Source organism: Eriocheir sinensis, chromosome 56 (assembly GCF_024679095.1).
Source record: "Eriocheir sinensis breed Jianghai 21 chromosome 56, ASM2467909v1, whole genome shotgun sequence".
NCBI classification, from domain to species: Eukaryota; Metazoa; Arthropoda; class Malacostraca; order Decapoda; family Varunidae; genus Eriocheir; species Eriocheir sinensis.
Genome location: NC_066564.1, coordinates 328,637 through 351,611, shown reverse-complemented (window position 1 = coordinate 351,611; position 22,975 = coordinate 328,637). Strand labels below are relative to the sequence as shown.

The 22,975-nt window shown below is 43.5% G+C and overlaps 1 long non-coding RNA gene across 2 annotated transcripts in view; it reads right to left on the bottom strand.

Moving 5' to 3' along the window:
* Positions 1-6,363: 6,363 nt before the first annotated feature.
* The window catches only part of LOC126984140 (uncharacterized), a 68,459-nt gene continuing 51,847 nt past the window's right edge, over positions 6,364-22,975 (bottom strand). For both annotated transcript variants that reach the window (XR_007736440.1, XR_007736439.1), the window contains exon 10: positions 6,364-6,552. This is a non-coding gene — a long non-coding RNA (uncharacterized LOC126984140). The remainder of the gene's footprint in view (positions 6,553-22,975) is intronic.

Sequence of the window (22,975 nt, the reverse complement as noted above, 5' to 3'; positions counted from 1 at the left end):
GGTCAGGCAACACCGCTCGCTTCAAGGCCGTCTGTACTTCAACCGTAGTTCTCAAGCTCAACATAATACTGGGGGCTTAATGGTGCAGTGGTTAGCACACTCGGCTCAACTGAGAGAGCCCGGGTTCGATTCCCGGGCGGAGTGGAAAAATTTGGGCGGCTTTTCCGATACCCTACGCCTCTGTCCACCCAGCAGTGTACCAGTTATTAATCGGGGGTTGTGTCCTGTCTCCTGGGGTCTGTTGCCTTCTCCTATAATTCCTTCCCCTTCTGTCTCTCTCCGGCATATGACCACAGATGTTGCGCCCACTAAAAGAAACTTTCCCTGTTCCCTTCTGTAATTCTTTCCCCTTCTGTCTCTCTCCGGCATATGACCACAGATGTTGTGCCCCCTAAAGAAACTTCCCTGTTCCCTTCTGTAATTCCTTCCCCTTCTGTCTCTCTCCGGCATATGACCACAGATGTTGCGCCCACTAAACCAAACTTTCCAACTGTTCCCTTCTCCTATAATTCCTCCCCCTTCTGTCTCTCTCCGGCATATGACCACAGATGTTGCGCCACCTAAACAAAACTTTCCCTGTTCCCTTCTCCTGTAATTCTTTCCCCTTCTGTCTCCGGCATATGACCACAGATGTTTAGCACACTAAACCAAACTTTCCAACTGTTCCCTTCTCCTATAATTCCTCCCCCTTCTGTCTCTCTCCGGCATATGACCACAGATGTTGCGCCACCTAAACAAAACTTTCCCTGTTCCCTTCTCCTGTAATTCTTTCCCCTTTTGTCTCCGGCATATGACCACAGATGTTGCGCCCACTAAACCAAACTTTCCAACTGTTCCCTTCTCCTATAATTCCTTCCCTTTCTGTCTCTCTCCGGCATATGACCACAGATGTTGCGCCACCTAAACAAAACTTTCCCTGTTCCCTTCTCCTGTAATTCTTTCCCCTTTTGTCTCCGGCATATGACCACAGATGTTGCGCCCACTAAACCAAACTTTCCAACTGTTCCCTTCTCCTATAATTCCTTCCCTTTCTGTCTCTCTCCGGCATATGACCACAGATGTTGCGCCACCTAAACAAAACTTTCCCTGTTCCCTTCTCCTGTAATTCTTTCCCCTTCTGTCTCCGGCATATGACCACAGATGTTGCGCCCACTAAACCAAACTTCCAACTGTTCCCTTCTCCTATAATTCCTTCCCCTTCTGTCTCTCTCCGGCATATGACCACAGATGTTGCGCCACCTAAACAAAACTTTCCCTGTTCCCTTCTCCTGTAATTCTTTCACCTTCTGTCTCCGTCATATGACAACAGATGTTGCGCGGACTAAACCAAACTTTCCAACTGTTCCTTCTCCTATAATTCCTTCCCTTCTGTCTCTCTCAGCATATGACCACAGATGTTGTGCCACCTAAACCAAACTTTCCAACTGTTCCCTTCTCCTATAATTCCTTCCCCTTCTGTCTCTCTCCAGCATATGACCACAGATGTTGTGCCACCTAAACCAAACTTTCCAACTGTTCCCTTCTCCTATAATTCCTTCCCCTTCTGTCTCTCTCCAGCATATGACCACAGATGTTGTGCCACCTAAACCAAACTTTCCAACTGTTCCCTTCTCCTATAATTCCTTCCCCTTCTGTCTCTCTCCAGCATATGACCACAGATGTTGTGCCACCTAAACCAAACTTTCCAACTGTTCCCTTCTCCTATAATTCCTTCCCCTTCTGTCTCTCTCCAGCATATGACCACAGATGTTGTGCCACCTAAACAAAACTTTCCCTGTTGCCTTCTATAATTCCTTCCCCTTCTGTCTTTCTCCGGCATATGACCACAGATGATGCGCTGCCCACTAAACCAAACTTTCCAACTTCAACATAGTACTGTGATGCTTCCGACTCTCAGTTTTCATTTCCGATTACTCTGAAGCGTAATTTACAATTCCTTATGCCTTACTGATTATGGAATCGAGGAGTAATTACCTAGAAGAAAGTAACTTACCTTCTTGTATAATGATTTTTGTTGGAATGCAGACAAATTTACAGAAAGGGCCTTTAACATCCATTTAAAACTACCAAGACTTGTCAAATTATTGCTCTTCACTGTCAATGAACAATGTTACATACACAAGCAAAAATAAATGGCGCATAAGCCCTCAAAAGAGCTTGCGTATATATAAGTACTAAACACTGCCCTAAGAGGTATGTATATGTATGTACTAAACACTGTACGGGTTAAGAATCGTGATCCTCGCTGCTACAGGGTTAAAAGTCGCTAAAATACAGTACTTTGATGTGACTGTTGAATGTTTCCTGGGTCATATATGAACAAAAACCTCACACTGGGCTACTGTTTAATCCCACTCACATGGCTTTAGACTTTAGAACAGTCACTCAGAAATTTTGAACCCCTCTGGTGGGCTGATGTTAAGTGTGTACATCAGTATGAGAACCTTAAACATTCCACCAGTTGATGCAGGAATGCCTCCCCCTCCTCCCTTCCCTACCCTACCCTCAAGTTTTCTTCTCTCTCCTCCCCTGCTTAAATCCCTCTCCCCAATCCTCCCTCCCTCCCTCCCTCCCTGCTGAAACATCTCTTCCCCCTTCCTCGCCTGCTGGAATCTCTCTCTCCAGACTGTTCTGTTTTCCCCTCCCCTTTCCTCCCTGCTGATATTTCTCTCCATACTGTTCTCCCCTCCCTCCCTCCTTGCTGACACCTCTTCCCCCCTTCTCTCCCCTGCTTAAATCTCTCTCCCCTTCTTCCCTTCCACTAAAATCCCTCGTACATTTTCTCCCTCTCGGCAACAGCTTTCTCCCTCTCCGTTCCATCCTTCTTGCCTCTTAAACAAGGCGTCACAGTGCGGGGCGGCGTTAACATGAGCCCAATCAGAGTGGGATGGACGCAGGAGAGGTTTGAATTTAATCTGGGTTTTGATGACACAATATTAACTATATCCTCGGATTGGTATTAAATGACACTTTCCCTTCTCACGTCAACTATGTACCGTATTTCTGAAGGTCAAAGAGGGGGCAATCGGGTTCTAATGAGTGTTTCTTCATGTTCAGGGTACAGAGGAAGGGTCACACTACCACCAGGTCATAAAACTATACTCCTGGAAATGTCAAAGACTCCTAGGAAAGCCTTACCAAATATGTGTTTCTTTAGGTTCAGGGTACAGAGGAAGAGTCAAACTACCAACAGGGTCATAAAACTACCCCTGGAAATACCCAAACTCCTACGAAAGCCTTGCCAAATATGTTTTTTTAGGTTCATGGTACAGAGGAAGGGTCACACTACCACCAGGTCATAAAACTATACTCCTGGAAATGTCAAAGACTCCTAGGAAAGCCTTGCCAAATATGTGTTTCTTTAGGTTCAGGGTACAGAGGAAGGGTCACACTACCACCAGGGTCATAAAACTACCCCTGGAAATACCCAAACTCCTATGAAAGCCTTGCCAAATATGTTTTTTTAGGTTCATGGTACAGAGGAAGGGTCAAACTACCACCAGGGTCATAAAACTACCCCTGGAAATGCCCCAAACTCCTACGAAAGCCTTGCCAAATATGTTTCTTTAGGTTCAGGGTACAGAAGAATGATCAAACTACCACAAGTGTCCTAAAACTATCCCTGGAAATGCCCCAAACTCCTACGAAAGCCTTGCCAAATATGTTTCTTTAGGTTCATGGTACAGAGGAAGGGTCACACTACTACCACCAGGGTCATAAAACTACCCCCTGGAAATGCCCTAAACTCCCTTGAAAGCCTTGTCAAATGTGTGTTTCTCTAGGTTCACGGTACAGAAGAATGGTCACACTACCACCAGGGCCATAAAACTACCCCTGGAGATGACCAAAACTCCTATGAAAGCTTTGCCAAATGTGTGTTTCTTTAGGTTCATGGTACAGAGGAAGGGTCACACTACCACCTGTGTCTTAAAACTACCCCTGGACATACCCTACACACACTCGCCACTCCATTCAGTCACCAAGAGGGTACTTTCATGAGTCCAAAGTACCTTGATTCACTTCCTTTATAGTTCTTATCAAAAGTTAGCCTGTTCTCACGCCAAGCATCTGCTAGTTAAGTCTTTCTCCTTGGGTGCACCTTCTGAAAGCCCCGGTCCATGTTCAGATGTTTCCGTACAGTGCCACTTTTCATATCAAAAGTTACCCTGTTCTCACGCCAAGCATCTTTCATTCTCCTTAAACATGATATTATTGTACCGTGTGGGACCCAGCCTCCTGGTATTGAAGGGAAGTGTGCTGTATAGGTTACATATATGCGGTTACGGGTATGTGGTACCTAACATTGGGACCTGTTTGGGTGAGCTACGAGTGCTGATCTTTACTCTCTATCTCCAGAGTCTGTGTAGTCCACTGTAAGTCAGATTATACTGCTTACTGTACGAGGAATTACCTTCTGAATAAAGCCTGTATTCTTGAACTTCATGACACCGCAGTTTGCTTGTTTGAAAGCTGTTATGACTGTTTCCCAAAGCCACAGAGAAGGCTAACTGGTTTTCATGGGTGGTTTAACCGTTCATCGTGCAGAGGGAGTGTAACCTTCTACTGTACCAAGAACCTCAAACATTGTATTGGTTGTATTAGTGTCGTATTCAAAACATTTTGTCCCTGAGTGAGGTCAACTGACAGGGCTTTCATAGGAGTTGTGGGCATTTCCAGGGGTAGTTTTATAACCCTGGTTGTAGCAAGACCTTTCCTCTTTACCATGAACCTATAAAACAAGTCAAAAGAACTCAATTCATCTCCTTTACGGCCTTTGGAAGTAGCTGATGTGAGGAGCGGAAATGTCCGAGGCTCACATTCTTGAAAAAGCCATCCCGAGAGACTTGTATTTAAGGCTTCCGTAGGAGGTTTGGGCATTTCCAGGGGTAGTTTTATGACCCTGGTGATAGATTAACCCTTCCTATGTACCATGAACCTTCAAAACCACTCAATTAGAACCCGATTGATCTCCTTTTTGGCATCTGACAGTCACATTCTTAAAAAATATTGTTCCAAGTGCACACATTTGACAGGCTTTTGTAGGAGTTGTGAGAATTTCCAGGGGCAGTTTGATGACCCAGGTGGTAGTTTTAACTTTCTCCTTACCGTGAATCTTAAAACAAGACTCGTGAGAACTTGATTGATCTCCTTATTGACCTTTGCAAGTAGCTGACATAAGGGGCGGAAGGGTCTGCTTCATAGATCTTAGGAAGGGAAGTTTGAGACGTATCTTGAATCGGCTCCTTGACGACAGTAGACTCCACGGCTGGCGTTCCTTCCTCAAATTCCAGACTTTCCTCCTCTGTGATGTACCTTTCTCTCTCTCAGTTCTAATCATTCCTTCTTTATTTAGTTTTATTTATATATATATCCTCATCTGTTTTACTTCCCTATACTTACTGTAATCTCTCTCTTCTCCGCCTCCTCCTCCTCTCATACGTACATCCTTCTCGGTAAATCCTTTTCACTATCGTATATATAGAGTTCCATTATTTACTTGTTTCCCTTCCTCCTCATCTCTTAACATATAAACGAGGCTTCCGGCAGAGAAATCCTAAGGCACGACCTATTGTTACGTATATTAGAGTACGGTAACACACTGAGAACAGATTACGAGACTTCCAGCCCTCTGTACATTCTATACAAGGTTTATTTTCCCTTGCAAGTTACTATATCTTGTTCTTCCTTTCCCCCCTTGCTAACTAGAACATAATTATTGCCATATTGCTCTTGTCATGATGTATGTTACGAGGGAAAGTGACCCTCCGTCTGCCCCATAAAAGTTGAGCTTCCATTTTCATTCGTCCCTCGTTCATCCTTGGAGGGGTAGTCTGTCTGTCTGTCTTTCCCAGTGCAAATTAGAGTTAAATTGCTGTTAAAATACTAATTGTAAGGGAAAGAGACCTTCGTACGCTTTACACAAGGGTCGCCATTCCTAATGTCACCTCACTTCTCTGCTGTACGCCTCAAATGTTTTAGTCTGTGATATGTTATCTGCTTTCTCTTTGTCTAAGGTATTTATGTCATAGTAATAATCTCATGTCTGTCTTATTTTCTTCTTGTTTCCACGTCTTTTATTTCATATGTTCTTATTGTCTCTTAATTTCCATTGCTTTTTCAATGACTTTTGAGCTCTTTATGTATACAATCTCTCCTCTTGTTAGTTCCCTTCGTTGTCTTCTCTTATATCTCAATATCTTGTTTCCAATTCATATATAATTCTTTTTATATTATAAGTTTTCTTTTCTGTATGAAAATTGGTTCCTCCCTTTAAAATATATAGAATTAGCTTAAGTCAATTATACCTAAAAAAGTGTCTAGGGATATTAGCTAAATGGGTTTGGGGCAAGATAAAGTCATAGGTGTAGCCTTTAACTTTATTTATAAGACTTCATAGTACAGATACAGTTCACATCTTCTGTGACTGGCTTACAGAACAGTCCCTTGCAGAGAAAAGTACAAGTCATCAGAGTTGACTAACACGACTTCCTTCCCTCGGCAGAATTGAATGGCTGGCGTCTCGGTCTGCCTGCCTGCGGGACACCGCACACTCTGGAACAAGAAAGAACACCAAGATGTCAAGTTCCTGCATAATCAGCCTCTTAGTGAAGGAAATGTGCTCTATTTATTTAATAAATGATTGACAAAAAAATAATTTTGTATTTATTTTAGAAAAATTATATGTCTCACTTTTTTCATATGTTGCAATACTAAGCAATAAGTTAGCAATATATATATATATATATATATAGATATATATATATATATATATATATATATATATATATATATATATATATATATATATATATATATATATATATATATATATATATATATATATATATATATATATATATATATATATATATATATATATATATATATATATATATATATATATATATATATATATATATATATACTATAACACAACAATATAATAGTAAGTAAAATGTTTAAAGTTCTTAACAAAACCTATTAGAAGAGGAATGGAAAGAGGAGATGAGTAAAGATGAGTCAAAATGAGGGGAGAAATGAGTTAAAAGTAGAATCAAAACAAGGAAAAGTTGAGAGGAGCAGCTTGGAGAGAGAGCAGAAGAGAGGAGTGGTAATGAGAGGAGCGTAGACGTATAAACAATTACAAAAACGCCAAATGAAATTAAACAAATGTCGGCAAGAGAAGCCTGAACAACACACACACACACACAGAGAGAGAGAGAGAGAGAGAGAGAGAGAGAGAGAGAGAGAGAGAGAGAGAGAGAGAGAGAGAGAGAGAGAGAGAGAGAGAGAGAGAGAGAGAGAGAGAGAGAGAGAGAGAGAGAGAGAGAGAGAGAGAGAGAGAGAGAGAGAGAGAGAGAGAGAGAGAGAGAGAGAGAGAGAGAGAGAGAGAGAGAGAGAGAGAGAGAGAGAGAGAGAGAGAGAGAGAGAGAGAGAGAGAGAGAGAGAGAGAGAGAGAGAGAGAGAGAGAGAGAGAGAGAGAGAGAGAGAGAGAGAGAGAGAGAGAGAGAGAGAGAGAGAGAGAGAGAGAGAGAGAGAGAGAGAGAGAGAGAGAGAGAGAGAGAGAGAGAGAGAGAGAGAGAGAGAGAGAGAGAGAGAGAGAGAGAGAGAGAGAGAGAGAGAGAGAGAGAGAGAGAGAGAGAGAGAGAGAGAGAGAGAGAGAGAGAGAGAGAGAGAGAGAGAGAGAGAGAGAGAGAGAGAGAGAGAGAGAGAGAGAGAGAGAGAGAGAGAGAGAGAGAGAGAGAGAGAGAGAGAGAGAGAGAGAGAGAGAATCCAAACAATTCACACATACAATAGCCCTACAATAATAAAAAAATTTAATCATAACTTTAGTAAAACAATCTTTGAATGCATAATATATAACCTAACCTTTGAATATAGTGCATAATAATAATAATAATAATAATAATAATAATAATAATAATAATAATAATAATAATAATAATAATAAGTGTTAATGAAAAATTATGCTGGGCTTATGAACATACATGTACAGGTGTAGAAAATATTAGCAGAATTCTGTACCGTCCTGAAACCCTCACTTAAGGGTAAGGTCAGGATAAGTTAAGGTAAGGTTAGGATATTAAGGTAAGGTCAGGATAGGTCAGATTCAGGTTACCTTGGAGTGAATTACGTTAAGGGGAATATTTTAAGGCAAGTTTAGGGTAATTCAACTGTAGTTTTAGGTAAGATGAGAGTGAATTACATTAGTTTAGGGTCATTCAAGACAGAGTAAGGTTACTTTAGGGTGAATTAGATTAAATTCAGACTGCTTATGATAGACTTACGGCACTTAGGGAAGCTTTGTTTTGATCGTTACCAATGGCGCCGATCGATGCTATAGTTTTCCATGTGAAACTGGCCTATGGGGTGGTGGCGGCTGCAGAGGAAGCGAGAGGTGTTGAGAGTGTGTGGCAAGGCTAGGCTAACCCCACTACCACCCCATCGGCCAGTTTTAAGTGGAAATTCTACAGCGGCGATCATTGGTAGCGATCAAAACAAACATAACGACTGTGAAAGCGGCCCTAAGTCCCCCCCCCAAGAAAATTAACATGCTTTATATTAAGGAAACAGTTGTATGCGGCAGAACAAGGAATTTTTAACTCGGGATAATTGACGGCACAGTGATACCTCTGCTTTTTTTGTTTTTTTGTTTTTTTTACATCTCCTATTGCGCCGGAAGGCTTGCTTGAGGGGCCTGGATGGTATTCGGCCCCAGCCCATCATGGCGCAGGCAAGTGTTTATAGTGGAGCCATCTTCTTACGAGGGTTACATTATACAAGTTGTACGAGTGTTTGGATTTACAAGCATCAAAATTCCCTGAGAGGAAGGGATAGGATTGGAAGGAAGGGATGGAAGGGATGGGATGGGAAAGGATGGGATGGAGAGGAAGGGATGGGATGGGATGGGAAGGAAGGAAAGGGATGGGAAGGAAGGGAAGTGGAGTGGAGAAACACACATCTGGCAGGGCTTTCCAAGGAGTTGTGGGCATTTCCAGGTAGTTTTATAACCCTGGTGCTGGCCTAACCTTCTTCAGTTGCATGAACCCAAAAAACACTCATTGCAACCCAACTGATCCCCTCTTTGGCCCTTAGAAATAGCTGATGTAAGAAGCAAAACTGTCTTACTATACTGGCCAAAGTCATGCTCAAGTTGGTGGCAATGCAGACCCCACAAGACCGCCACAAAGTCATCATTATCCTTGACGGTGAAGGCCTCAGTCATCGTCAAATAGCACAGCCGACTGGTGTGTCTGTCTCTAACGTATGAATGGGTCTGCAGACAACACGTGGCCACAGGCTCCACTAGTGACAGGCCTCAAAGCCTTGCAGCAGATTTTTAACAGTGTAATCACAGCAGGGGTGCATAGACTCATTATTAAATAAATACCTATCATCGTCATATATCGTATAGCTATGGTGCAGTATGTGCTTTACGTATTAATTTTGGCAGATATTATAATTCTGTATACTTTTACTGGCAATGAATAGGGACCATTAAGAAACATGATCCCCGCTGCTACCACTGGGTTAACCCTTCAACTAACATGCTGTATGTATCCCACCATTGCCTGAGTGTAATGGGGGAGGAATGGGTACCTTGGGAGGGCCTGGACCCATTAGAGTAAACCCCATTGATTCTACTGTTTGGCAAGTGCAATTTAGCTTCTCCTAAGGGTTTGGCGGCCCCAGTCAAGTGCGATATATGAGGTACAGTCAACGTTGCGAGCTCACCATGAACCACCATGAACATATATCGTATTTCCTGTTTTTTTACTCACAAGTATTGCCACAAAAGCATCAATACTTGACACTAATAACATTAACTTTAATTTTAGGGCATTATTGGTGCATGTACAATAGTTTTAGGGCCTTGAAACAATATAGGCAATGATTTGAGTACATGGCAACGCTGGGTACAGTGTTGCTATGATGGGAACACTGTGGACTTATAATAATGTAATATGGCAGTGTACAATTTAGGTCAATCATGGCACACACCCATAGGGCGGCATTCTGAGACCCTCAAGTTAACCAATTTTAAAGGCCGAAAAGATGGTCAGTCGGTTTCTAATGAGTGTTTTCTTAGGTTCATGGTACAGAGGAAGGGTTAAACCACCACCTGGGCCAACCCCTGGGAATGCCTATGACTCCTAGGAAAGCCGCCGTCTTGTCTTGGCTATATTTAAGAATGTGACCATCAGACACTTCTGACTTTCACATCTAATATTTCAAAAGGACAAAAAGGAGAATAATTAGACTCTATTGAGTGTTTCTTTTAGATTCATGGTGCATAGGAAGGGTCATTAAACCACCACCACCACCTGGGTCATGAAGCTGGTACGCCTGGAATGACCTCAAACTTCTACGAGCGCCTTGTTAAATATGTATTTCAGGAGGGCAATTACTATGACCCGACCCTCACATCAACTTCTTCCAAAGGCCAAATAGGAGAATAATGAGGTTCTATTGAGTGTTTCTTTTAGGTTTATGGTACATAGGAAGGGCTAACCTTTCATTGCTAAGCGCTCGCAGACTATCCCTCAGGCACGCTGGCACCCAGCGGGGCATCTCTTTTAACTGCTATATCTCAAAAACTATTCATCAGTTACAAAACAAAAACACCATTGGAAAGAGGAGGCCAAGATCTATACAATTCAGTAATGTAAACCTCTCCTGCGAAAGTACAGGCACGTTGAGGGGTGTTGCCTGTGAAGACGTACATTTATACATGCGCCGACGGTCAGCTGTAAGGCAACTACTGTAGATCTCTTGATGATGGGTGCTGGCAGGCAGTATTGACAACTGCAATATTTACAACTATTTGATCAAAATATCAGTCATGTGAAACTATGCAAAAATGTCGCTACATTGGTCAACAACATCCACCAGTTGCTCGTCCGCAGATTTGCCGCGCTGGGCTGACATGATTTTCCACCAAATTTAGTGAAGAACACACTCAATTGGCAATCCTGTGTTGTGAGAATCAGTGTTGGAACACACTCATCCGTGGGAGATTTGAGTGCGGCTGGAGCTCGCAGCGAGTGTTTAACAACGCCAGCAAATACGCCTTACGCTTGCTGCCAGCATTTAGCAATGAAAGGGTTAATGGTCCCTCCAAGCGAGAAAAATGAGAAAAAATCACCCCTCACACAAACCATTTAATAATATATATCAAAACATTTGTGATCAGATTATGTATCATATAATTTGGGGGGTTTATATCATGGCACAAATTTGGCCCATCGCTGCTACACGGTAAAGCCCCAAATTTGGCCCCTTGCTGCTACGCGGTAAAGCCCCAAATTTGGCCCGTCGCTGCTACACGGTAAAGCCCCAAATTTGGCCCCTTGCTGCTACACGGTAAAGCCCCAAATTTGGCCCCTTGCTGCTACGCGGTAAAGCCCCAAATTTGGCCCGTCGCTGCTACACGGTAAAGCCACAAATTTGGCCCGTCGCTGCTACACGGTAAAGCCACAAATTTGGCCCGTCGCTGCTACACGGTAAAGCCACAAATTTGGCCCGTCGCTGCTACACGGTAAAGCCACAAACTTGGCCCGTCGCTGCTACACAGTAAAGCCACAGATTTGGCCCGTCGCTGTTACCGGGTTAACCCTGTAACACCTCAATCATTTCCTACACTCACCTAACTGCTGGTAAACAAGAGGCTGTAATATTTTCATGATCCTTAACCCTGTAAGTAACACCTCAATCATTTCCTACACTCACCTAACTGGTGGTAAACAAGAAGCTGTAAATGCCAGACACCATTGAACAATAGCGTTGCCGCCCCACGGAGACGCTCACTAGAAATCATCACACTCACTGGTTCAAGCGCCCATAATTTCTGCATACAACTCCTTATTTCAAGGCTAACTAAGTGGTCAGGATATGGAGTCAATACCACAGACCAACCATTATGCCAGTCATGGCTCTCAGCGATATCTAAATGAGAATCATGTGGGAGGGATTGCCTGGCCTGGTTAAAGGGTGGAGAGTGAGCCAGGTCTTGGTGGAGGAGCGGCACACTCCACCAGCCACACCACAACGGTTACCCTCCTTATTGGTCACCCAGAGTGTGGACGTTGGACGAACCAGTGTGTCCCACATGAGAGAACGGACCGTTGTTCAGAGTTGTAATAATGAGCTGGTAATACAATGACACAGTACCACGTTTAGTAGTGTGGAGACGGGGTAAATCTGCATATTGACAACTGGGTGTGTCTGGCGAACCACTGAATTACGGTCCAGTTGAAAAGGGTCACCTGCTGTACATACTTTTATAACACAGAAAAGTGCCTAACAAAGTGCATACAAGAGGAAGGGTGAGCACTTTTCTGTTATTTTTAACGACCTCTTTCATGTATTTTTTGCGCAAGAAAGTACGGAAAGAAAGGCCGTACTTTGAAGCCCTTTTTCTGTGTGTGTGTGTGTGTGTGTGTGTGTGTGTGTGTGCCCTTCTGTGCAGGAAAAGAACGTGTCCGCCATGTACCATCTGACGCCCTTCCTCACGTGCCAGAACTATCCGTGGGAATGCCAAAAACTCCTCCCAAAGCCTCGTCAAATGTGTTTCTTTAGGTTCATGGTGCAGGGGAAGGGTCACACTACCTCAAGGGTCATAAAACTACCCCAGGACATGCCCAAAAAGCCCTACTATGAAAGCCTTACAGAAGTGAGTTTGGGCGTTGAAATGTTTAATAATCAGCCCCTTTAACCTAACCTATCCAAGAGCCAGGAAGGAAGGAAGAAAGGAAGGAAAATTATTTAACACTCACCAATGGAATGTCTGTCTGTCAGTCTTCCTCTTCCTCTTCCTCTTCTTCCTCTTCTTCTTCTTCTAGTCTATAAAGATAAGTAAGGATAAGTAAACAGTTGATAATTCATTTTTTGAGGTCATTATAAATTCTTTTCAGGCTAAAATTATAGAGAGAGAGAGAGAGAGAGAGAGAGAGAGAGAGAGAGAGAGAGAGAGAGAGAGAGAGAGAGAGAGAGAGAGAGAGAGAGAGAGAGAGAGAGAGAGAGAGATAGAGAGAGAGAGAGAGAGAGAGAGAGAGAGAGAGAGAGAGAGAGAGAGAGAGAGAGAGAGAGAGAGAGAGAGAGAGAGAGAGAGAGAGAGAGAGAGAGAGAGAGAGAGAGAGAGAGAGAGAGAGAGAGAGAGAGAGATAGAGAGAGAGAGAGAGAGAGAGAGAGAGAGAGAGAGAGAGAGAGAGAGAGAGAGAGAGAGAGAGAGAGAGAGAATCCAAACAATTCACACATACAATAGCCCTACAATAATAAAAAAATTTAATCATAACTTTAGTAAAACAATCTTTGAATGCATAATATATAACCTAACCTTTGAATATAGTGCATAATAATAATAATAATAATAATAATAATAATAATAATAATAAAATAGTGTTAATGAAAAATTATGCTGGGCTTATGAACATACATGTACAGGTGCAGAAAATATTAGCAGAATTCTGTACCGTCCTGAAACCCTCACTTAAGGGTAAGGTCAGGATAAGTTAAGGTAAGGTTAGGATATTAAGGTAAGGTCAGGATAGGTCAGATTCAGGTTACCTTGGAGTGAATTACGTTAAGGGGAATATTTTAAGGCAAGTTTAGGGTAATTCAACTGTAGTTTTAGGTAAGATGAGAGTGAATTACATTAGTTTAGGGTCATTCAAGACAGAGTAAGGTTACTTTGGGGTGAATTAGATGAAGTTCACGCTGCTTATGACAGACTTTCGGCACTTAGGGAAGCTTTGTTTTGATCGTTACCAATGGCGCCGATCGATGCTATAGTTTTCCACGTGAAACTGGCCTATGGGGTGGTGGCGGCTGCAGAGGAAGCGAGAGGAGTTGAGAGTGTGTGGCAAGGCTAGGCTAACCCCACTACCACCCCATCGGCCAGTTTTAAGTGGAAATTCTACAGCGGCGATCATTGGTAGCGATCAAAACAAACATAACGACTGTGAAAGCGGCCCTAAGTCCCCCCCCCAAGAAAATTAACATGCTTTATATTAAGGAAACAGTTGTATGCGGCAGAACAAGGAATTTTTAACTCGGGATAATTGACGGCACAGTGATACCTCTGCTTTTTTTGTTTTTTTTGTTTTTTTTACATCTCCTCCTATTGCGCCGGTAGGCTTGCTTGAGGGGCCTGGATGGTATTCGGCCCCAGCCCATCATGGCGCAGGCAAGTGTTTATAGTGGAGCCATCTTCTTACGAGGGTTACATTATACAAGTTGTACGAGTGTTTGGATTTACAAGCATCAAAATTCCCTGAGAGGGAAGGGATAGGATTGGAAGGGAAGGGATGGGAAGGCAATGGATGGGAAAGGATGGGATTGGAGAGTAAGTTAAGGGATGGTAAGGGAAGGCAAGGGATGGGAAGGAAGGGAAGTGGAGTGGAGAAACACACATCTGGCAGGGCTTTCCAAGGAGTTGTGGGCATTTCCAGGGTAGTTTTATAACCCTGGTGCTGGCCTAACCCTTCTTCAGTTGCATGAACCAAAAACACTCATTGCAACCCAATTGATCCCCTTTAGCCCTTAGAAATAGCTGATGTAAGAAGCAAAACTGTCTTACTATACTGGCCAAAGACATGCCCAAGTTGGTGGCAATGCAGACCCCACAAGACCGCCACAAAGTGATCATTATCCTTGACGGTGAAGGCCTCAGTCATCGTCAAATAGCACAGCCGACTGGTGTGTCTGTCTCTAACGTATGAATGGGTCTGCAGACAACACGTGGCCACAGGCTCCACTAGTGACAGGCCTCAAAGCCTTGCAGCAGATTTTTAACAGTGTAATCACAGCAGGGGTGCACAGACTCATTATTAAATAAATACCTATCATCGTCATATATCGTATAGCTATGGTGCAGTATGTGCTTTACGTATTAATTTTGGCAGATATTATAATTCTGTATACTTTTACTGGCAATGAATAGGGACCATTAAGAAACATGATCCCCGCTACCACTGGGTTAACCCTTCAACTAACATGCTGTATGTATCCCACCATTGCCTAGGAGAGTGAGTGTAATGGGGAGGAATGGGTACCTTGGGAGGGCCTGACCCCATTAGAGTAAACCCCATTGATTCTACTGTTTGGCAAGTGCAATTTAGCTTCTCCTAAGGGTTTGGCGGCCCCAGTCAAGTGCGATATATGAGGTACAGTCAACGTTGCCAGCTCACCATGAACCACCGTGAACATATATCGTATTTCCTGTTTTTTTACTCACAAGTATTGCCACAAAAGCATCAATACTTGACACTAATAACATTAACTTTAATTTTAGGGCATTATTGGTGCATGTACAATAGTTTTAGGGCCTTGAAACAATATAGGCAATGATTTGAGTACATGGCAACGCTGGGTACAGTGTTGCTATGATGGGAACACTGTGGACTTATAATAATGTAATATGGCAGTGTACAATTTAGGTCAATCATGGCACACACCCTTAGGGCGGCATTCTGAGACCCTCAAGTTAACCAATTTTAAAGGCCGAAAAGATGGTCAGTCGGTTTCTAATGAGTGTTTTCTTAGGTTCATGGTACAGAGGAAGGGTTAAACCACCACCTGGGCCAACCCCTGGGAATGCCTGCGACTCCTAGGAAAGCCGCCGTCTTGTCTTGGCTATATTTAAGAATGTGACCATCAGACACTTCTGACTTTCACATCTAATATTTCAAAAGGACAAAAAGGAGAATAATTACACTCTATTGAGTGTTTCTTTTAGATTCATGGTGCATAGGAAGGGTCATTAAACCACCACCACCACCTGGGTCATGAAGCTGGTACGCCTGAATGACCTCAAACTTCTACGAGCCTTGTTAAATATGTATTTCAGGAGGGCAATTACTATGACCCGACCCTCACATCAACTACTTCCAAAGGCCAAAAAGGAGAATAATTAGGTTCTATTGAGTGTTTCTTTTAGGTTTATGGTACATAGGAAGGGCTAACCCTTTCATTGCTAAGCGCTCGCAACGAGACTATCCCCTCAGGCACGCCGGCACCCCAGCGGGCATCTCTTTAACTGCTATATCTCAAAAACTATTCATCAGTTACAAAACAAAACACCATTGGAAAGAGGAGGCCAAGATCTATACAATTCAGTAATGTAAACCTCTCCTGCGAAAGTACAGGCACGTTGAGGGGGTGTTGCCTGTGAAGACGTACATTTATACATGCGCGACGGTCAGCTGTAAGGCAACTACTGTAGATCTCTTGATGATGGGGTGCTGGCAGGCAGTATTGACAACTGCAATATTTACAACTATTTGATCAAAATATCAGTCATGTGAAACTATGAAAAAATGTAGCTACATTGGTCAACAACATCCACAAGTTTCTCGTCCGCAGATTTGCCGCGCTGGTCTGACATGATTTACCACCAAATTTAGTGAAGAACACACTCAATTGTCAATCCAGTGTTGTGAGAAACAGTTTAGGAACACACTCATCCGTGGGAGATCTGAGTGCGGCTGGAGCTCGCAGCGAGTGTTTAACAACGCCAGCAAATACGCCTTACGCTTGCTGCCAGCATTTAGCAATGAAAGGGTTAATGGTCCCTCCAAGCGAGAAAAATGAGAAAAAATCACCCCTCACACAAACCATTTAATAATATATATCAAAACATTTGTGATCAGATTATGTATCATATAATTTGGGGGGTTTATATCATGGCACAAATTTGGCCCATCGCTGCTACACGGTAAAGCCCCAAATTTGGCCCCTTGCTGCTACGCGGTAAAGCCCCAAATTTGGCCCGTCGCTGCTACACGGTAAAGCCACAAATTTGGCCCGTCGCTGCTACACGGTAAAGCCACAAATTTGGCCCGTCGCTGCTACACAGTAAAGCCACAAATTTGGCCCATCGCTGCTACACGGTAAAGCCACAAATTTGGCCCGTCGCTGCTACACGGTAAAGCCACAAACTTGGCCCGTCGCTGCTACACAGTAAAGCCACAGATTTGGCCCAACGCTGCTACACGGTAAAGCCACAAATTTGGCCCGTCGCTGCTACACGGTAAAGCCACAAACTTGGCCCGTCGCTGCTACACAGTAAAGCCACAGATTTGGCCCGTCGCTGTTACCGGGTTAACCCTGTAACACCTCAATCATTTCCTACACTCACCTAACTGCTGGTAAACAAGAGGCTGTAATATTTTCATGATCCTTAACCCTGTAAGTAACACCTCAATCATTTCCTACACTCACCTAACTGGTGGTAAACAAGAAGCTGTAAATGCCAGACACCATTGAACAATAGCGTTGCCGCCCCACGGAGACGCTCACTAGAAATCATCACACTCACTGGTTCAAGCGCTCCATAATTTCTGCATACAACTCCCTTATTTCAAGGCTAACTAAGTGGTCAGGATATGGAGTCAATACCACAGACCAACCATTATGCCAGTCATGGCTCTCAGCGATATCTAAATGAGAATCATGTGGGAGGGATTGCCTGGCCTGGTTAAAGGGTGGAGAGTGAGCCAGGTCTTGGTGGAGGAGCGGCACACTCCACCAGCCACACCACAACGGTTACCCTCCTTATTGGTCACCCAGAGTGTGGACGTTGGACGAACCAGTGTGTCCCACATGAGAGAACGGACCGTTGTTCAGAGTTGTAATAATGAGCTGGTAATACAATGACACAGTACCACGTTTAGTAGTGTGGAGACGGGGTAAATCTGCATATTGACAACTGGGTGTGTCTGGCGAACCACTGAATTACGGTCCAGTTGAAAAGGGTCACCTGCTGTACATACTTTTATAACACAGAAAAGTGCCTAACAAAGTGCATACAAGAGGAAGGGTGAGCACTTTTCTGTTATTTTTAACGACCTCTTTCATGTATTTTTTAAGCAAGAAAGTACGGAAAGAAAGGCCGTACTTTGAAGCCCTTTTTCTGTGTGTGTGTGTGTGTGTGTGTGTGTGTGCCCTTCTGTGCAGGAAAAGAACGTGTCCGCCATGTACCATCTGACGCCCTTCCTCACGTGCCAGAACTATCCGTGGGAATGCCAAAAACTCCTCCCAAAGCCTCGTCAAATGTGTTTCTTTAGGTTCATGGTGCAGGGGAAGGGTCACACTACCTCAAGGGTCATAAAACTACCCCAGGACATGCCCAAAAAGCCCTACTATGAAAGCCTTACAGAAGTGAGTTTGGGCGTTGAAATGTTTAATAATCAGCCCCTTTAACCTAACCTATCCAAGAGCCAGGAAGGAAGGAAGAAAGGAAGGAAAATTATTTAACACTCACCAATGGAATGTCTGTCTGTCAGTCTTCCTCTTCCTCTTCTTCCTCTTCTTCTTCTTCTAGTCTATAAAGATAAGTAAGGATAAGTAAACAGTTGATAATTCATTTTTTGAGGTCATTATAAATTCTTTTCAGGCTAAAATTATAGAGAGAGAGAGAGAGAGAGAGAGAGAGAGAGAGAGAGAGAGAGAGAGAGAGAGAGAGAGAGAGAGAGAGAGAGAGAGAGAGAGAGAGAGAGAGAGAGAGAGAGAGAGAGAGAGAGAGAGAGAGAGAGAGAGAATCCAAACAATTCACACATACAATAGCCCTACAATAATAAAAAAAAATTAATCATAACTTTAGTAAAACAATCTTTGAATGCATAATATACAACCTAACCTTTGAATATAGTGCATAATAATAATAATAATAATAATAATAATAATAATAATAATAATAATAGTGTTAATGAAAAATTATGCTGGGCTTATGAACATACATGTACAGGTGCAGAAAATATTAGCAGAATTCTGTACCGTCCTGAAACCCTCACTTAAGGGTAAGGTCAGGATAAGTTAAGGTAAGGTTAGGATATTAAGGTAAGGTCAGGATAGGTCAGATTCAGGTTACCTTGGAGTGAATTACGTTAAGGGGAATATTTTAAGGCAAGTTTAGGGTAATTCAACTGTAGTTTTAGGTAAGATGAGAGTGAATTACATTAGTTTAGGGTCATTCAAGACAGAGTAAGGTTACTTTGGGGTGAATTAGATGAAGTTCACGCTGCTTATGACAGACTTTCGGCACTTAGGGAAGCTTTGTTTTGATCGTTACCAATGGCGCCGATCGATGCTATAGTTTTCCACGTGAAACTGGCCTATGGGGTGGTGGCGGCTGCAGAGGAAGCGAGAGGAGTTGAGAGTGTGGCAAGGATAGGCTAACCCCACTACCACCCCATCGGCCAGTTTTAAGTGGAAATTCTACAGCGGCGATCATTGGTAGCGATCAAAACAAACATAACGACTGTGAAAGCGGCCCTAAGTCCCCCCCCCAAGAAAATTAACATGCTTTATATTAAGGAAACAGTTGTATGCGGCAGAACAAGGTATTTTAACTCGATAATTGACGGCACAGTGATACCTCTGCTTTTTTGTTTTTTGTTTTTTACATCTCTCCTATTGCGCCGGTAGGCTTGGTTGAGGGGCCTGGATGGTATTCGGCCCCAGCCCATCATGGCGCAGGCAAGGGTTTATTGTGGAGCCAACTTCTTACGTGGGTTACATTATTCCAGTTGTACGCGTGTTTGATTTACATCAAAATTCCCTGAGAGGGAAGGGATAGGATTGGAAGGAAGGATGGGAAGGATGGGATGGGAAAGGATGGGATGGGAGAGGAAGGGATGGGATGGGAAGGAAGGAAAGGGATGGAAGGGAAGGAAGTGGAGGAGAAACACACATCTGGCAGGGCTTTCCAAGGAGTTGTGGGCATTTCCAGGGTAGTTTTATAACCCTGGTGCTGGCCTAACCCTTCTTCAGTTGCATGAACCCAAAACACTCATTGCAACCCAACTGATCCCCTTTAGCCCTTAGAAATAGCTGATGTAAGAAGCAAAACTGTCTTACTATACTGGCCAAAGACATGCCCAAGTTGGTGGCAATGCAGACCCCACAAGACCGCCACAAAGTCATCATTATCCTTGACGGTGAAGGCCTCAGTCATCGTCAAATAGCACAGCCGACTGGTGTGTCTGTCTCTAACGTATGAATGGGTCTGCAGACAACACGTGGCCACAGGCTCCACTAGTGACAGGCCTCAAAGCCTTGCAGCAGATTTTTAACAGTGTAATCACAGCAGGGGTGCATAGACTCATTATTAAATAAATACCTATCATCGTCATATATCGTATAGCTATGGTGCAGTATGTGCTTTACGTATTAATTTTGGCAGATATTATAATTCTGTATACTTTTACTGGCAATGAATAGGGACCATTAAGAAACATGATCCCCGCTGCTACCACTGGGTTAACCCTTCAACTAACATGCTGTATGTATCCCACCATTGCCTGAGTGTAATGGGGGAGGAATGGGTACCTTGGGGAGGGCCTGGACCCCATTAGAGTAAACCCCATTGATTCTACTGTTTGGCAAGTGCAATTTAGCTTCTCCTAAGGGTTTGGCGGCCCCAGTCAAGTGCGATATATGAGGTACAGTCAACGTTGCCAGCTCACCATGAACCACCATGAACATATATCGTATTTCCTGTTTTTTTACTCACAAGTATTGCCACAAAAGCATCAATACTTGACACTAATAACATTAACTTTAATTTTAGGGCGTTATTGGTGCATGTACAATAGTTTTAGGGCCTTGAAACAATATAGGCAATGATTTGAGTACATGGCAACGCTGGGTACAGTGTTGCTATGATGGGAACACTGTGGACTTATAATAATGTAATATGGCAGTGTACAATTTAGGTCAATCATGGCACACACCCTTAGGGCGGCATTCTGAGACCCTCAAGTTAACCAATTTTAAAGGCCGAAAAGATGGTCAGTCGGTTTCTAATGAGTGTTTTCTTAGGTTCATGGTACAGAGGAAGGGTTAAACCACCACCTGGGCCAACCCCTGGGAATGCCTGCGACTCCTAGGAAAGCCGCCGTCTTGTCTTGGCTATATTTAAGAATGTGACCATCAGACACTTCTGACTTTCACATCTAATATTTCAAAAGGACAAAAAGGAGAATAATTAGACTCTATTGAGTGTTTCTTTTAGATTCATGGTGCATAGGAAGGGTCATTAAACCACCACCACCACCTGGGTCATGAAGCTGGTACGCCTGGAATGACCTCAAACTTCTACGAGCGCCTTGTTAAATATATATTTCAGGAGGGCAATTACTATGACCCGACCCTCACATCAACTACTTCCAAAGGCCAAAAAGGAGAATAATTAGGTTCTATTGAGTGTTTCTTTTAGGTTTATGGTATATAGGAAGGGCTAACCCTTTCATTGCTAAGCGCTCAACGAGACTATCCCTCAGGCACGCTCAGGCACCCAGCGGGGCATCTCTTTTAACTGCTATATCTCAAAAACTATTCATCAGTTACAAAACAAAAACACCATTGGAAAGAGGAGGCCAAGATCTATACAATTCAGTAATGTAAACCTCTCCTGCGAAAGTACAGGCACGTTGAGGGGGTGTTGCCTGTGAAGACGTACATTTATACATGCGCGACGGTCAGCTGTAAGGCAACTACTGTAGATCTCTTGATGATGGGGTGCTGGCAGGGCAGTATTGACAACTGCAATATTTACAACTATTTGATCAAAATATCAGTCATGTGAAACTATGCAAAAATGTCGCTACATTGGTCAACAACATCCACCAGTTGCTCGTCCGCAGATTTGCCGCGCTGGGCTGACATGATTTTCCACCAAATTTAGTGAAGAACACACTCAATTGGCAATCCTGTGTTGTGAGAATCAGTGTTGGAACACACTCATCCGTGGGAGATTTGAGTGCTGGAGCTCGCAGCGAGTGTTTAACAACGCCAGCAAATACGCCTTACGCTTGCTGCCAGCATTTAGCAATGAAAGGGTTAATGGTCCTCCAAGCGAGAAAATGAGAAAAATCACCTCACACAAACCATTTAATAATATATATCAAAACATTTGTGATCAGATTATGTATCATATAATTTGGGGGTTTATATCATGGCACAATTTGGCCCATCGCTGCTACGGTAAAGCACGGTAAAGCCACAAATTTGGCCCGTCGCTGCTACACGGTAAAGCCACAAATTTGGCCCGTCGTTGCTACACGGTAAAGCCACAAATTTGGCCCATCGCTGCTACACGGTAAAGCCACAAATTTGGCCCGTCGCTGCTACACGGTAAAGCCACAAACTTGGCCCGTCGCTGCTACACAGTAAAGCCACAGATTTGGCCCAACGCTACTACACGGTAAAGCCACAAATTTGGCCCGTCGCTGCTACACGGTAAAGCCACAAACTTGGCCCGTCGCTGCTACACAGTAAAGCCACAGATTTGGCTGTCGCTGTTACCGGGTTAACCCTGTAACACCTCAATCATTTCCTACACTCACCTAACTGCTGGTAAAAAAGAGGCTGTAATATTTTCATGATCCTAACCCTGTAAGTAACACCTCAATCATTTCCTACACTCACCTAACTGGTGGTAAACAAGAAGCTGTAAATGCCAGACACCATTGAACAATAGCGTTGCCGCCCCACGGAGACGCTCACTAGAAATCATCACACTCACTGGTTCAAGCGCTCCATAATTTCTGCATACAACTCCCTTATTTCAAGGCTAACTAAGTGGTCAGGATATGGAGTCAATACCACAGACCAACCATTATGCCAGTCATGGCTCTCAGCGATATCTAAATGAGAATCATGTGGGAGGGATTGCCTGGCCTGGTTAAAGGGTGGAGAGTGAGCCAGGTCTTGGTGGAGGAGCGGCACACTCCACCAGCCACACCACAACGGTTACCCTCCTTATTGGTTACCCAGAGTGTGGACGTTGGACGAACCAGTGTGTCCCACATGAGAGAACGGACCGTTGTTCAGAGTTGTAATAATGAGCTGGTAATACAATGACACAGTACCACGTTTAGTAGTGTGGAGACGGGGTAAATCTGCATATTGACAACTGGGTGTGTCTATGAACCACTGAATTACGGTCCAGTTGAAAAGGGTCACCTGCTGTACA